Source organism: Gastrolobium bilobum, unplaced genomic scaffold (genome assembly GCF_033153095.1).
Source record: "Gastrolobium bilobum isolate Gb01-03AN ecotype WA unplaced genomic scaffold, APGP_CSIRO_Gbil_v1 utg98113, whole genome shotgun sequence".
In the NCBI taxonomy this organism is placed as follows: domain Eukaryota; kingdom Viridiplantae; phylum Streptophyta; class Magnoliopsida; order Fabales; family Fabaceae; genus Gastrolobium; species Gastrolobium bilobum.
The window spans coordinates 19948-35672 of NW_026898948.1; the positions used below are offsets into that span (position 1 = coordinate 19948).

Here is a 15725-nt window from a genome sequence, read left to right on the forward strand (position 1 = left end):
ATTTGATGTCTATCATAACTTCATGCAAAGAAGTGCACACTAATTAATTCTTCTCATATCACAAAGACAGTAAGAAACAAATTAAATTAGACAAACTCATGCATCAATATTCACATACCATCTTCATGCCACAAACAAAGCAAATAGAATAAATAAAATATGTGCCTATACCACATATAGTTAAAATCGAGAAACAGTATGCTAATATTAACGTTGTGCAACTCGTTTCTCCAGCATTTAAAACACACTCCAGATACATGCTTACGATCCACAATCAATAGTAAGCATAACATTCAATAGTAAGCATAACATTTACCCACTATTATATCTTTGAGACTTTTTTAATCAATTAACAGTGCATTGGCAATAATACTGATTTGAACCAAAACAACATACTAGTCCCTAAGCATGTGAGACCCTCACGATGAAGAGCAGTAAGGGATGATCTTCTAGTGGTAGCTTGCAGCGCTGGATGTAGCCTGGGCAGCAGCCTCCCTCCCTTGTTAGCGAGACTTGCAGTGGGTAAACTAATAGGTAGTAGCTGATTTAAGCTCTTCAAAAAAAATGTATTGATCTTGGGTTGGCCATCAAGATTATGGTGAGAGTTCAAGATGAGAGATGAAGATCAAATTTGTATCTGGTTTTATGCATCTAGGTGAATGACCATGGAAAAAGGAATCGGTCCTCTCTCTTTTTTTCTGTTCATTTTCTTTTAAAACATCATCCCTTCTCTCTGAGTTCTGTCTTTTCTTTTTTGGCTCTTTTTTTTTTTTTTTCTAACTCACAAAATTTTTAGTAGCTTTTTTTCTCCTAACCTCCCTTTTTATCGATCCTCTAGTATTTACAGAGTGATCCAAAAGATTTCTTCGCAAGAGGGTATTTTGCACCTCTTCTTTTTTCAAATTATGCAGGCTTTCTTATTCAACAGTGCGGCGCCTCTGCTTTGCTTTATGGCCCTTCTTCCACCGTTTCAAGCTCTACTTTCTATAGCCCCTATGCTTTATTTCCTTGTTTATTTTTTATTTTTTTAAATAACCCAACAATTTGGCTATTAGATATAGATAACAAGTGGATTTATTGAAACTTAATGATGAGTGATGGGTGGAAAGCAGTATCAACGTTTCCTTTTCATTAAGAAACCTATATTACTATCATTATGATTATTATTTTTTAAATAAATAATAAAAATCTGAACTCTCTCTTTTTTTATCAATATCTCTCTTTTACTTACTATTTTTTTATTAATATTTTTTATTCTCTATTTTCCTTTTTTCTTTTATAAAACAAAAATAATGATAATAGAAATTTCACATTTTTATTTTTTATATTTATATATATTTTTATATATGAGGACAAAATTGAGTGGTTACAGCTGCCCCTCTTTACTTATCTTTAGTAGAAAATATGAAGAACTGTAGTTTTCATATTATCATTATAAAGAATAAGTAAAGACGTGAACTCTCATTTTTTGTCCGGGGAACATATGAGGTGGTGAATATTAAGGTGAAAGATAATCAATGACGAGCACAAGGGCTCGAAAGGTAAACGATGATGGCGCGGGAGGCCTAAAGGTATATATATGCAGGATTGAGATCCCGGCTTTAATAGGAAAAATAAGTATGCTCTAGATAAGCTGTCAATTTCGAGTTATCAAACTGTCACAGTTAAAATAACCCAAAATTATATTATAAAATTAACAAGCCGTCACGGCTAAATTAATCTCAGTTGTGAGACAGGGGACCCAACTTTGATGATTGAAGGACAGAGGATCTGAATAATTATGGCGTGGGATTGAGGGCCCAAATTTAACTTAAAAATAAAATGGTTCGGGAAAATGGACCTGAATTGAGCTAAAAATAAGTGGTGCTGCAGAATGGACCCGTCTTAACAGAAATTTACAGGCGCGGGAGAGTGGACCTGTCTTGTTAGAAAAATTAAAGGCGCGGGAGAATGGACCCGCCTTGGCATAAATTTAAAGGCGCGGGAGAGTGGACCCGCTTCGACAAAAAATTAAAGGTGCGGGATAGTGGACCCGGCTTTGACAGAAATTTAAAGGTGCGGACTTGAACCCGGCTTGGACAGAAATTTAAAGGTGCGGACTTGACCCGGCTTTGACAGAAATTTAAAGGTGCGGACTTGAATCCGGCTTTGACAGAAATTTAAAGGTGCGGACTTGAATCCGGCTTGACAGAAATTTAAAGGTGTGAACTTGAACCCGGCTTGATAGAAATTTAAAGGTGCGGACTTGACCCGGCTTTGACAGAAATTTAAAGGTGCGGACTTGAACCCGGCTTTGACAGAAATTTAAAGGTGCGGACTTGACCTGACTTTGACAGAAATTTAAAGGTGCGGACTTGAATCCGGCTTGACAGAAATTTAAAGGTGCGGACTTGACCCGGCTTTGACAGAAATTTAAAGGTGCGGACTTGAACCCGGCTTGACAGAAATTTAAAGGTGCGGACTTGAACCCGGCTTGACAGAAAATTTAAAGGTGGCGGACTTGACCCGCTTTGACAGAAATTTAAAGGTGGTGGACTTGACCCGCTTTTACAGAAATTTAAAGGTAGCAGACTTGACCCGCTTTTACAGAAATTTAAAGGTGGTGGACTTGACCCGCTTTTACAGAAATTTAAAGGTGGCTGACTTGACCCGCTTTGCAGAAATTTAAAGGTGGCGGACTTGACCCGCTTTACCAGAAATTTAAAGGTGGCAGACTTGACCCGCTTTTACAGAAATTTAAAGGTGGCAGACTTGACTCGCTTTGACTAGGTGTAGGCATGAGTGCCATTTATGTAAAGAACCAAGATGTTTATAATAATAATTAATATTTTTTTTTGTAATGATGATGCAAGATGCAATGCATGTCACAAAATGTAGACACTCTCAAAAATTTACAAATTGGATATTTTCTCTCTCCTTTGCTTCCACGACAACCCTTAGTTCTGTCGCCTTGCAGTTTTAATTACCTCCTAACTCAGGAGTGAACTGGAAAGTGTTCTTGTTTCTTGCTTCATTTTGTGTACCCAGACTGTGGTGCTGGTCCTTTGAACTATACTCTTGATATCTGTTACCTATCGTACCCTGCTTGTGGGAGATTTATCGTGTTTACCATGATCCTTTGAAGCAATTATAGTAATTCTCAATGCATATATGATATATCACATATTTCATATTTCAGTATAAGCTTATCATAGAAAATGCATATGCAATCAACAACAGAAGTGAAGAAGAAAAAAAAATGTCATTATATGAAAAAGGTACAGTACAGATGAGTCATAGGAAAGAAATTTAAAAGGTAATGGTAAAAGATAGGGTTTCGGCTCATCCAGTGATGCTCTTTCCAATGACCAATGCTAGCTTCCCTTGCTTATCATCTTGAACATGCCCTAATCAACTTCCATAGATACCGGTTGCCCCAGCCCCATGTGCCTTGAGTGTCTAATCTGCTCCAGTTTGGGAGATCTTTTGATGCTAGCTTGATATATCAAGAGTGATACTTTACTTTTTAGACCCTAACTTTTGCCTAGGTTGCTCTTTCGAGTTTTCAACCTACCAGGTCGCTCTAAGTTTTGCCTAGGTCGCCTTTTCAGGTTTTCAACCTAGCGAGCACTTTTTTTTTTTTTTTTTTTTTCTTGTTTGTTTGTTTGTTTTTTTTTAAGCATAATACTTCTTGACTGCATCTGAATTGACCGGGAGTGGTAGATCTTCACCGTCCATCATTGTGAGTATTAGGGCCCCTCCGGAAAAGGCTTTCTTCACAACATAGGGCCCTTGATAATTGGGAGTCCACTTTCCTTGGTGATCCTTTTGAATGGGAAGAATCTTTTTTAGCACTAAATCTCCTTCCTGAAATTGTCGAGGTCGTATTTTCTTCTCATAAGCTTTCTTCATCCTCTTTTGATATAATTGGCCATGACAAAGAGCATTTAATCTTTTTCCTTCAATAAGATTCAATTGATCAAGTCGAGATTGGACCCACTCTGCTTCTTCCAATTCTGTCTCCATCAGGACTCTCAACAAGGGAATCTCAACTTCAATAGGAAGCACTGCTTCCATTCCGTACACCAACGAGAATGGGGTTGCACCGGTTGAGGTACGAATAGAGGTGCGATATCCGTGCAAGGCAAAAGGAAGCATTTCACTCCAGTCCCTGTATGTTATCACCATCTTTTGAATAATCTTCTTGATGTTTTTGTTTGCTGCTTCAACTGCTCCATTCATCTTTGGTCGATATGGGGAGGAGTTATGATGTTGTATCTTGAAGTTTTCACATAATTCCTTCATCATCTTGTTATTCAGGTTAGTCGCATTGTCAGTAATGATCTTGTTTGGCAGGCCATAACGACAGATCAACTCTTTCTTAATAAACTTGACGACGACACTTCTGGTTACACTGGCATAAGAGGCAGCCTTAACCCATTTGATGAAGTAATCAATTGCGACCAGAATGAAACGATGACCATTAGAGGCTTTTGGCTCAATTACCCCAATGACGTCCATTCCCCACATTGAAAATGGCCAAGGTGCTGTTAAGACATTCAAAGACATTGGCGGTGCGTGAATGTTGTCAGCATATGTCTGACATTTATGGCACTTCTTCACATAATTAAAACAATCAGCCTCCATAGTCAACCAATAATAGCCTGCCCTCAATATTTTGCTCGCCATTGCATGCCCATTTGCGTGAGTCCCAAAAGAACCTTCATGAACATCTCTGATAATTTTCTCTGCTTCTGCTACATCAACACATCTGAGAAGCACCATGTCATGATTCTTCTTATAAAGCATGTCTTCATTTAAAAAGAAACTTATTGCCAATCTCCTCAAGGTTCTCTTATCATTCTCCGAGGCACCAGGAGGATATTATCTGCTCTTAATGTAGCATTTGATATCATGATACCAAGGCTTGCCGTCGAGCTCCTCTTCCACTGCTTGACAATATACAGGCTGATCACGAGTTTCCATCCTTACTAGTGGCATATCTCTGTCATGGCTTATCTTGAACATTGAAGATAAAGTGGCTAAAGCATCGGCCAACTGATTATCTTCATGAGGGATGTGATGGAATGTAACTTCATCAAATTGCTTAATTAGTTCCCTTATGTAGGCATAATAAGGGACTAACTTGGCATCTCGGGTTTCCCAATCTCCTTTTAGTTGATGGATAACTAGAGCAGAATCTCCATACACCTTGAGAACTTTTGCTTTTGAGTCCATTGCCGCTTGGATTCCCATAGCACATGCTTCATACTCTGCTACATTATTTGTACAGTCAAAGCATAATCTGGCTGTGATTGGAATAAAATGGTTTTCAGGGGAAACTAATATAGCTCCAATTCCATGCCCCAATGCATTAGATGTCCCATCGAACAATAAAGTCCATCCTTCTTGCTGTGAAGACTCTTCTTCTTCTTCAAATAAAGCCATTATATCTTCATCTGGAAAATCACACTGCATCGACTGATAATCTTCCACGGGCTGTTGAGCCAAATACTCAGCAAGAGCACTGCCTTTTATTGCCTTTTGAGTGATATAGACAATATCATATTCTGATAACAGAACTTGCCAGCGAGCTATTCTTCCAGTAAGAGCCGGTTTCTCGAAAATATACTTGATCGGGTCCATCTTTGACACTAACCAAGTAGTATAATACAACATATATTGCCTCAAGCGACGAGCAGCCCATGCCATAGCACAACACGTCCGTTTCAACAACGAATAATTTGCTTCACAATTGGTAAACTTCTTGCTCAAGTAGTATATGGCGTGCTCTTTTCTACCAGATTCATCATGCTGCCCCAATACACAACCCATAGATTCATCAAGCACTGTCAGATACATAATGAGAGGTCTTCCCGGCACAGGAGGTACCAAAATATGAGGCTCTTGCAGATACTGTTTGATCTTCTCGAAAGCCTTTTGACAATCTTCATTCCACCCCCACAGTATGACTCTTGCGTAACAATTTAAAAATTGGTTCGCAAGTTGCAGTTAATTGAGATATGAACCTGGCAATATAATTCAATCTCCCTAAAAATCCACGAACTTCCTTTTCTGTACGAGGAGCTGGCATATCTGTGATTGCTCGGACCTTGTCAGGATCAACTTCTATCCCTTTTTGACTAACCACGAACCCCAATAATTTGCCTGACTTCACGCCAAAAGTGCATTTGGCTGGCTTCAACCTGAGCTTGAACTTTCTTAATCGCTCAAAAAGCTTTTGTAGGTTGACTATGTGGTCCTCTTCTGTTTGAGACTTTGCAATAATGTCGTCTATATAAACCTCTATCTCTTTATGCATCATGTCATGGAACAAGGTCACCATTGCTCTTTGATAAGTTGCCCCTGCATTTTTTAAACCAAATGGCATTACTCTGTAGCAAAATGTTCCCCATAACATGATGAATGTGGTTTTCTCCATGTCTTCAGGAGCCATTTTGATCTGATTATAACCCGAGAAACCATCCATGAAGGAGAAAAATGAGTGTTGAGCAGTATTATCCACCAGAACATCAATATGAGGGATTGGGAAGTCATCCTTGGGGCTAGCTCTATTCAAATCTCGATAGTCAACACACATTCGAACTTTCCCATCTTTCTTTGGAACTGGAACAATGTTTGCAACCCATTGAGGGTACCTGGAAACTGAAAGGAAACCAGCATCGAACAGTTTTTTAACTTCTTCTCTAACTTTCAATAGCATATCTGCTTTCATCCGTCTCAACTTTTGCTTAACTGGGGGACACTCGGGCTTCAAAGGTAATTTATGCTCAACTATGCTAGCATCTAGCCCAGGCATATCTTGATATGACCACGCAAAAATATCACTATAATCGTACAAGAGCTTAATCAACTTGCTACGCTCACTTTCTTTCATACATGTGCCAACTTTAATTTCCCTTTTGTCATGTTCAGTCCCCAAATTGATTATTTCAATTGACTCCTCATGGGGTTGAATTTCTTTGGCTTCTTGTTCTATTAATCTCATTAACTCAGGGGGAGGTTCCCAACTTTCTTCATTATCCTCGTCAGCATGATTAATAGGGTGATCAAAATCATATGATGAGATGCTAACATGGTCATTTTCAAGAGAAACACTTTCAGATCTGCATTTATTGGTGTTAACAAAAGAAGAGAAATAAAGATTGAAGTAGTGGCCAGGTGCAAGATAAAGAAACAAGGATAAATTGAAGGAAATGCATTTATTGATAACAAATACTGAAACAAAACATGTGAGCCCATGTTACAAAAAGTATTCCTAAAGCCTTGGGCAGAGCAATAGGATTAGCATTACAAATTACTTTGAATCTAAGATCACGGGTAACTCGACGACCTCCCAATTGCCAAGCTCTGTATCCGAAGAACATGGATATACCAAGTTAATATTGCCATTGCCAGGATGATCATCTTCAAAAGCAGCCACTTGATCCAAAAACACCAGTCCAATACTTCGGAAGCTTCGCCGAATATCACAAATGGGAACCCCCTCAGTTCTTGGATCCCTACCTTGATGATCATTTTCTAGCCACTTGATCCAAAAAACCGAGCACTTATCCGAATATCTTTCCTTCTTCTTTCCTTCTTTTTATGATTCTTCTTTTATCCGCTCTAGTGGGCCTGTATCCCAACCCAAATCTATTTTTATTCTCACACAGTTGTAGCGGCTCAGCAATGCCTTCTCCATTTTTCCCTAGCCCGTGCCCATACAAACAACCTCCTTCGAGCATAAGTTTAGCCACCATTAATGATGCATTAGATGGTGTTGGCTTTATAACTTGTGCTCCTTCCCCTACATAGGTGGTGTTAGCAATCTCAAGTGCTTGGAAAGAAGTTTCAAGGGCCTCCTCTGCAGCTTCAATATAAGGGTTTGATGATGTTTTACTCACCAACAAATCTTCTTCACCTGAAACAATTACCAACTTGTTGTCTACTATGAACTTCAACGTTTGGTGCAATGTGGAGGGCACAACTCCCGCAGAGTGAATCCAAGGTCGCCCCAAGAGACAACTATAGGCTGGCATAATGTCCATCACTTGGAAGGTGATTTCAAAAGTACATGGGCCAATCTGGATCGGAATGTCAATTTCCCCAATCACTTCTCTTCTAGTACCGTCGAAAGCTCTCACTATCATAGTACTTGGTCTCATGTATGAAATATCGAAAGGCAGCTTTGATAGTGTTGATAGGGGCATTACATTCAAAGAGGAGCCGTTGTCAATAAGTACTTAGCCATAGCATGATCTTGACATTTCACAGAAATATGCAGTGCTCTATTATGCCCCCTTCCATCCGCAGGTATTTCATCATCAGTGAAACTGACATAATTATCAGCAACAATGTTACCGACAATGCCATCCAACTTGTCCACCGCAATGTCATGGGCAACATGAGCTTCATTCAATACCTTCATTAATACCTTTCTGTGTGGTTCAGAGTTCAACAATAAAGACAGGAGAGATATTTTTGCTGGAGTGTGATTCAGTTGTTCTACCACTTTATATTCACTTTGTCTGATGAACTTTAAAAACTCACAGGCTTCTTCATTTGTTACCGCTTTCTTGCGCTCATCTGGACTAACTTCTTTTTCTCCACAAATGCTTCCATCTTTGTTCTTCGTCCTGTCTTCTTTCATTACTTCCTTGGCTGAATCACTTCGAAGCTCTTCGGGGTTATAAATACGACCACTTCGGGTCATCCCACCAATTCCAGAAACATTTGTGACAATAGAAAAGCATGTACTAGAAGACGCTGGCAATATATCATTCTGAGGGTTGCTAGTAAGAACCTGCACACCATACTTCCATGGCACAACTTTGGTGTCCTTGTAGGCAAAAGGGGTTGGTACTTGAATGGTAATTGGCTTTGGGCTGCATGTTGTCTGCATGGATGAGTTTCTTGTGTAATGAACTACCAGTGGTTTTTGGATGGAGGTAGTATGCTCAATAGTTGGCGGGATCACCATCGGAACTTGGGTACCCACATCCACCTGATCTTCTTGCTCCTTAACCACATTTACATCACCATCCTCATGTTGGTAGCCAATTTGCACAAATTGCACGTCTATCAAATCCTGAAGAATTTGCTTAAATTCGTCGCAATCTTCAATGGAGTGCCCCATATTTGGATGGATTCCACACATCATCCTTTCATCGTGGATTTCCTCTTCTTTAACTTGGGCTTGTATCATCCCATACTTACAAAGCTCTTCGAAAATTATTTTTAGAGGAGTTTTGATATCTGCCACTTTTCTCACAAGATGCTGATTTGAAAACTCTTCAACAACATTGACCCCAGAACTTCCATGATTAGGCAAAGGGTTATTGCCAACATTAGGAGCTTCGTCCTTAAAGTTCAACCACTTGGCATCAATTAAATTCTGCACCTTAAACTTTAAACCATTACAATTTTCAGTAGAATGGCCCACAATTCCAGCATGATAATCACATTTAGCATTCACATCAAATCCTTTAGGGTAAGGGGGCTCAAGTGGTTTCATTGGACATGGAACAAGAAGTGAACTTTGGATGAGGTGTGGTAAAAGCTCGGTATAAGACATGGGAATTGGGTCAAATTTAAATGGTTTCCTCTCTTGGTTATTTGGGGTTCTTCTTTGATTTGGATTTGAATTTTGAGCCCATGATTGAGGTGGTCGTGATGGTACAGTTGGAAATGTTTGTGGCTGGGAAGGAGGTGGCGAGTGGTAGGGTGTTGTTGAGTGGTAAGGTTGGGGATATGGGGTATGTGAAGTATTGGCCACATCAGGGTAATTAGTGAAAGGCGTTTGGAAACTTGGCTGAGGGTTACTATATGTTGGGTTAGGCTTGCCTTGCGTAAACCTTTGCTGATTGAAAGTCACAGCATGAGTTTCTCCTTCTTTTTTTCTTCCTATCGCAGTTGAAGGTTTCTTCATATTAACAGCCTCTATGGAATTAGGAGTGATCTTGCCACTCCTTATTCCGTTTTCTACCCTTTCTCCTATTATGACAATGTCAGAAAAATTTGATGACACGCTTCCGATCATCCGGTCATAGAACGATGATTGGAGGGTATCGATGAACGTAGCAACCATTTCCTTTTCTGACAATGGGGGGTCAACTTGCGCAGATAGTTCTCTCCATCGTTGAGCATATTCTTTAAAAGACTCAACATCTTTCTTTGTCATATTCTGTACCTGCAGTCTATCAGGAGCCATATCAATGTTATACTTGTATTGCTTGAGGAAAGCATCAGCCAAATCTTTCCAACAACGTATATGTGCTCGCTCAAGGTGCGTGTACCAATTCGAAGCTGCCCCCGTCAGGCTATCCTGGAAAAAATGGATCAACAAATTCTCATCTTGGGCATATGAGGCCATCTTTCGACAATACATGGTCAGATGACTCTTTGGGCAAGTGGTCCCTTTATACTTGTCAAAATCAGGTACTTTAAATTTGGGGGGGAATAACAACATTAGGAACCAGACAAAGTTCGGATGCGTTTCCAAGGCCATAATTACTTCCCCCTTCTATAGCTCTCAACCTTTCTTCCAAAACTTCCAATTTCCCCATAGATTGAAGAATTCCAATTGAAGAGTTATTCAATGTGTCATGAGGAACTCCATGAGGGTTATTTGGTGCCACATATACAGGATTGGAGTGTGGTTGGGATACACTTTGTGAGTTTAAGATAGGTGGAACCATCGGTGCACTACTAACAGGGAAGGGTGTTTCTGTTTGTGGACTTTAATTGAATTTGGGTGAGGACCTTGCGGTTGAGTAGGGTTTAGGGTAGGAGTTGATGTGTTACCATCTGGAGGATTAGTGGCTTGTGATGGTACAAATCCTGGAGTTAGGCCGTATGGAGGGAATGGGGGTACATGGACTTCTTGTGGGTTGGTGATTGGTGGTTGTATGGGAATATTTGGGTATACCGTAAGTGGCATTAGTACTCCTTGAGGGTTGGAACTTTGGAGCTGCATAGGAATTGGGGAAAAGCCAGGTGGGTAGGATGGTGTAGTTACTTGTTCGTCATTTACAACTGAAGGGTTCCCATCTGTGTTCCTCTTTTCCAACGATTGAAGAATCTCCAGCATTTGAGCCATCTGTACTTTCAGCTGGTTCACATCTTCTCTCAGCTCGCCTCGTTCTAGTTCATCCATGATCTTGGCTTGAGCACGAGTCCTATAAGGGTGCCGTGGAAACAGTTTTGCTTTTTGTTGATTTTTCTCTCACTGAGTAAGACAAGATAATGAGTATGCAAATGCTAAAGTAAAATATGCTTGTTGTGGATGCTGAAGACAAAATTTTCAAGATTTAATGCTATGCAAATGGTATTTAGAAAATAAAAGGATTCTTTTGTTGATGAAAATGCATGAATGAACTTCGCCAGGTTGTGAACCCCTGAGGTGAGATTATGATGCCTAGTATCAAAAGTACAATAATACTTTGGCAAGGTGTTTAAAGTTCCGGAGGTGAAATGCCTCCTGAGTGCATGACATTAAATGCTCATGGTTATGTTCAGATGTTGCAACATGAAAGAAAAAAAAATAGTAATAAAGATAGAGAGAGCATACTCCCATTGTCCTACATTAGGAAAGCCTAAGGGTTGGGCATATGCTTTTCTAATTCGTGAAAGCTCTCAATGGGTGGCTCTACGATTCTATATTGGTCTCTAGAGTTCAGATCTCATTTCGAAAAAAATAATCAAATAGGATGTACATCCAAAATGACTATATTCCGAAAGAGTCACACTCTAGCTGAGGTTTTCATGATAACCAAACAGGATGTACATCCAAAATGGATACCACTACACAACCTCTTACCTATCTTATGTTTCACTCAGACCCGGGTATAGGGCCCCACTCATAATTGTGTGTGAGTTGTGTGAGTGCGGTGTGTGAAAGGAGCATACAAACCTGTACATCCTAAATTAATTTAAAATTTCAAAGCTGCAAAAAAAACCAAAGCAGAACATATATAAAGGTTGTCTACCCTAAGGTTAAAACCAAACAGGATACATATTTATTAATGCAACTATAAATATAACAACAACACATGACGTTCAATAATGATATTAATACAAAAGATATAAAATAAATAAACAAAAAGATGGGCGAAACAGAATAAATAAAATTTATGAACAATTTGCACAATTAATAAAATAGGCTTGACTTTCTGAAAGGTCCCCAGTGAAGTCGTCAGCTGTCGCAACCGTATCGCGACGTGACGACGAAAGAATATTGAATGGTTAAAACAATGGAGTCGCCACCAAAGTTTATTTAGGAAAACATTGGAAAAACCTTTTTTAAAGACAACTGGTCTTTGAAAACAAAAGAAATGGATTCGGGAGTCAATTACGAGTAGGGAAGGTATTAGCACCCTACACCGTCCGTTAAAAAACGGTTACCTTATATTAATTGTGCAAATTATTGATAATATTTTAAATATTTATTTCACCCTAAATAAATAAAATTGATCATTGGAAAAGAAAACTAATTTTGAAATTTTATTTTTGTGCTTGACGGGAAGAGTCCCGCTCCGACGTATCCCTCGGTACAATAGGGAACTCAAAGCTACGTCGTTCTGTAGAAAATATTTGTGTGTTGATTGATTTTAATTTTGAAAGTAGTTTTAAAGAAAATAATTTGAAGGTTTTGCATTTGATGGTTTCGGAATATCAAACTGTCGCAGTTAAAATAATCCGAAATGATAATTGCAAGATTAACAAGCTGTCTCAACTCAGCTAATCCTTTCTTTTAAAAGAATAATAATATTCATATTATTATTTTTTGTTATCGTAAATTTTATGATAAATTTGATTTAATTTTGAATCATCAAGCCGTCTCGGCAAAAATGAGTCAAAACAAAATGTGTGGGGTTAACAAGCCGTCACGGCTCAGCTAACTCCCATTTCATTAATAAAAAATTAATATTTTTAATTTATTTATTATTTTTAATTAACCTAAAATCAAATAGTTTTAAATAAAACTTTTGATTTTTTGTTTGTTTGTTTATTATTACTAAGTGGTCTAAAATCATCGGACTGTCACAGTCGAAATGATTCTAAAGAATAAAAGAATTAACAAGCTGTCACAACTCAGCTAATCCTTTTAACATATTTTCCATGTTATTTTATGAATTTTGAATCACCAAGCCGTCTCGGCCAAAATGATCCAAAACGAAATCTATGGGATTAACAAACCGTCACGGTTAAATTACCCATGTGAATTTAATATGATAATTTTCATTTAGAAATATTGATAAAATCTAAATGGGTTTTACGTCATTATTAGTATAATGTAAAGAAGAGATGAATTTGCAATATTGTTTTATGAATGCGCAGACCAAAAATGACGTTGGCTAATGTATGTTATTAAAATATTCCAATCATGTTATAATAATGTTACCATTGTTAGTATAAAGCAAGTCAAACAAAATGGTATATTGCTTCGTGAGTGTGCAGGCCATGGAGCTTATGTTGATGATCTATAACAAAATCTATTTAACAAGAATCAAAAGATACAAAGCAATATTAAAATATTAAATCATGCAACATGGCAGCATTGCATCATCGTGAATGTGTATGTATAGATGCCAACAAAATTGAAATTTTTCTAATATTAAATATTCCCTTCATAAGAATCCAAAAAGGGATAACAACACTGCAATATTAACATGTTAGAATATTGTCCATGGAAACATATTATGGATACATAGATTTCTTTGTAAAAGCGTAGCTGTACCCGAAAGTGTCATGAAAAATAATTTTGCATGTGATATTATTTAGCTATAATATTTTAATCATGCCTTTAATATTTGATGTCTACCATAACTTCATGCAAAGAAGTGCACACTAATTAATTCTTCTCATATCACAAAGACAGTAAGAAACAAATTAAATTAGACAAACTCATGCATCAATATTCACATACCATCTTCATGCCACAAACGAAGCAAATAGAATAAATAAAATATGTGCCCATACCACATATAGTTAAAATCGAGAAACAGTACGCTAATATTAACGTTGTGCAACTCGTTTCTCTAGCATTTAAAACACACTCCAGATACATGCTTACGATCCACAATCAATAGTAAGCATAACATTCAATAGTAAGCATAACATTCACCCACTATTATATCTTTGAGACTTTTTTAATCAATTAACAGTGCATTGGCAATAATACTGATTTGAACCAAAACAACATACCAGTCCCCAAGCATGTGAGACCCTCACGATGAAGAGCAGTAAGGGATGATCTTCTGGTGGTAGCTTGCAGCGTTGGATGTAGCCTGGGCAGCAGCCTCCCTCCCTTGTTAGCGAGACTTGCAGTGGGTAAACTAATAGGTAGTAGCTGATATAAGCTCTTCAAAAAAAATGTATTGATCTTGGGTTGGCCATCAAGATTATGGTGAGAGTTCAAGATGAGAGATGAAGATCAAATTTGTATCTGGTTTTATGCATCTAGGTGAATGACCATGGAAAAAGGAATCGGTCCTCTCTCTCTTTTTCTGTTCATTTTCTTTTAAAACATCTTCCCTTCTCTCTGAGTTCTGTCTTTTCTTTTTTGGCTCTCTTTTTTTTGTTTTCTAACTCACAAAATTTTTAGTAGCTTTTTTTCTCCTAACCTCCCTTTTTATCGATCCTCTAGTATTTATAGAGTGATCCAAAAGATTTCTTCGCAAGAGGGTATTCTGCACCTCTTCTTTTTTCAAATTATGCAGGCTTTCTGATTCAACAGTGCGGCGCCTCTGCTTTGCTTTATGGCCCTTCTTCCACCGCTTCAAGCTCTACTTTCTATAGCCCCTATGCTCTATTTCCTTGTTTAATTTTTATTTTTTAAATAACCCAACAATTTGGCTATTAGATATAGATAACAAGTGGATTTATTGAAACTTAATGATGAGTGATGGGTGGAAAGCAGTATCAACGTTTCCTTTTCATTAAGAAACCTATATTACTATCATTATGATTATTATTTTTTAAATAAATAATAAAAATCTGAACTCTCTTTTTTTTTTTTGATAACAGAACTCTTTTTTTTTTATCAATATCTCTCTTTTACTTACTGTTTTTTATTAATATTTTTTATTCTCTATTTTCCTTTTTTCTTTTATAAAACAAAAATAATGATAATAGAAATTTCACATTTTTATTTTTTATATTTATATATATTTTTATATATGAGGACAAAATTGAGTGGTTACACCTCCCTAATTCTCACACTGGAAATCTGTTATCTAGGGCAATGTGCCCTTAATGAGAGTATATATAGCCCACTTAAAGATTAACACGCAGTATTTGCTTTAATTTCTACGCTTAGCATTTTGATCCCAAACTTTGGAACCTAAAACTACACATTTTTCCAAGAATTAACATATTTTTATAATATTTTTTTGAGCACCTTTTCGGTCCGCGCTTTTCATAGCCAGTATCAGTTTCTGGTACCAGTTCTCATTATTTAGACTTGAAACTCATTTTACAAGTCCTACATATTATTCTAGTAATTATCATGCACTTACATTAATTTTCCGGAATACTTTTTCGGTACGCATTTATACCGACTAGCAGAACCGGTATCTGCACTTTTCTTCCGAAAATCGACTTTCAGCATTCTTAATCACTTACCATAATTATTAAAGCCTCTTAATAATTATTAGGGTCAATTATGGAATCATTTCCTATTTTCACATAATTAATTAATTAAATACCTTAATTAACGGTGCGGGTTCTTACATTCACCCCAC

The 15725-nt window shown here is 37.6% G+C and overlaps 1 pseudogene; it reads right to left on the minus strand.

Annotated features, from left to right (window-relative positions):
- Window positions 1-3654: 3654 nt before the first annotated feature.
- Window positions 3655-11137, minus strand: LOC133285710 (uncharacterized; annotated as a pseudogene).
- Window positions 11138-15725: the final 4588 nt, after the last annotated feature.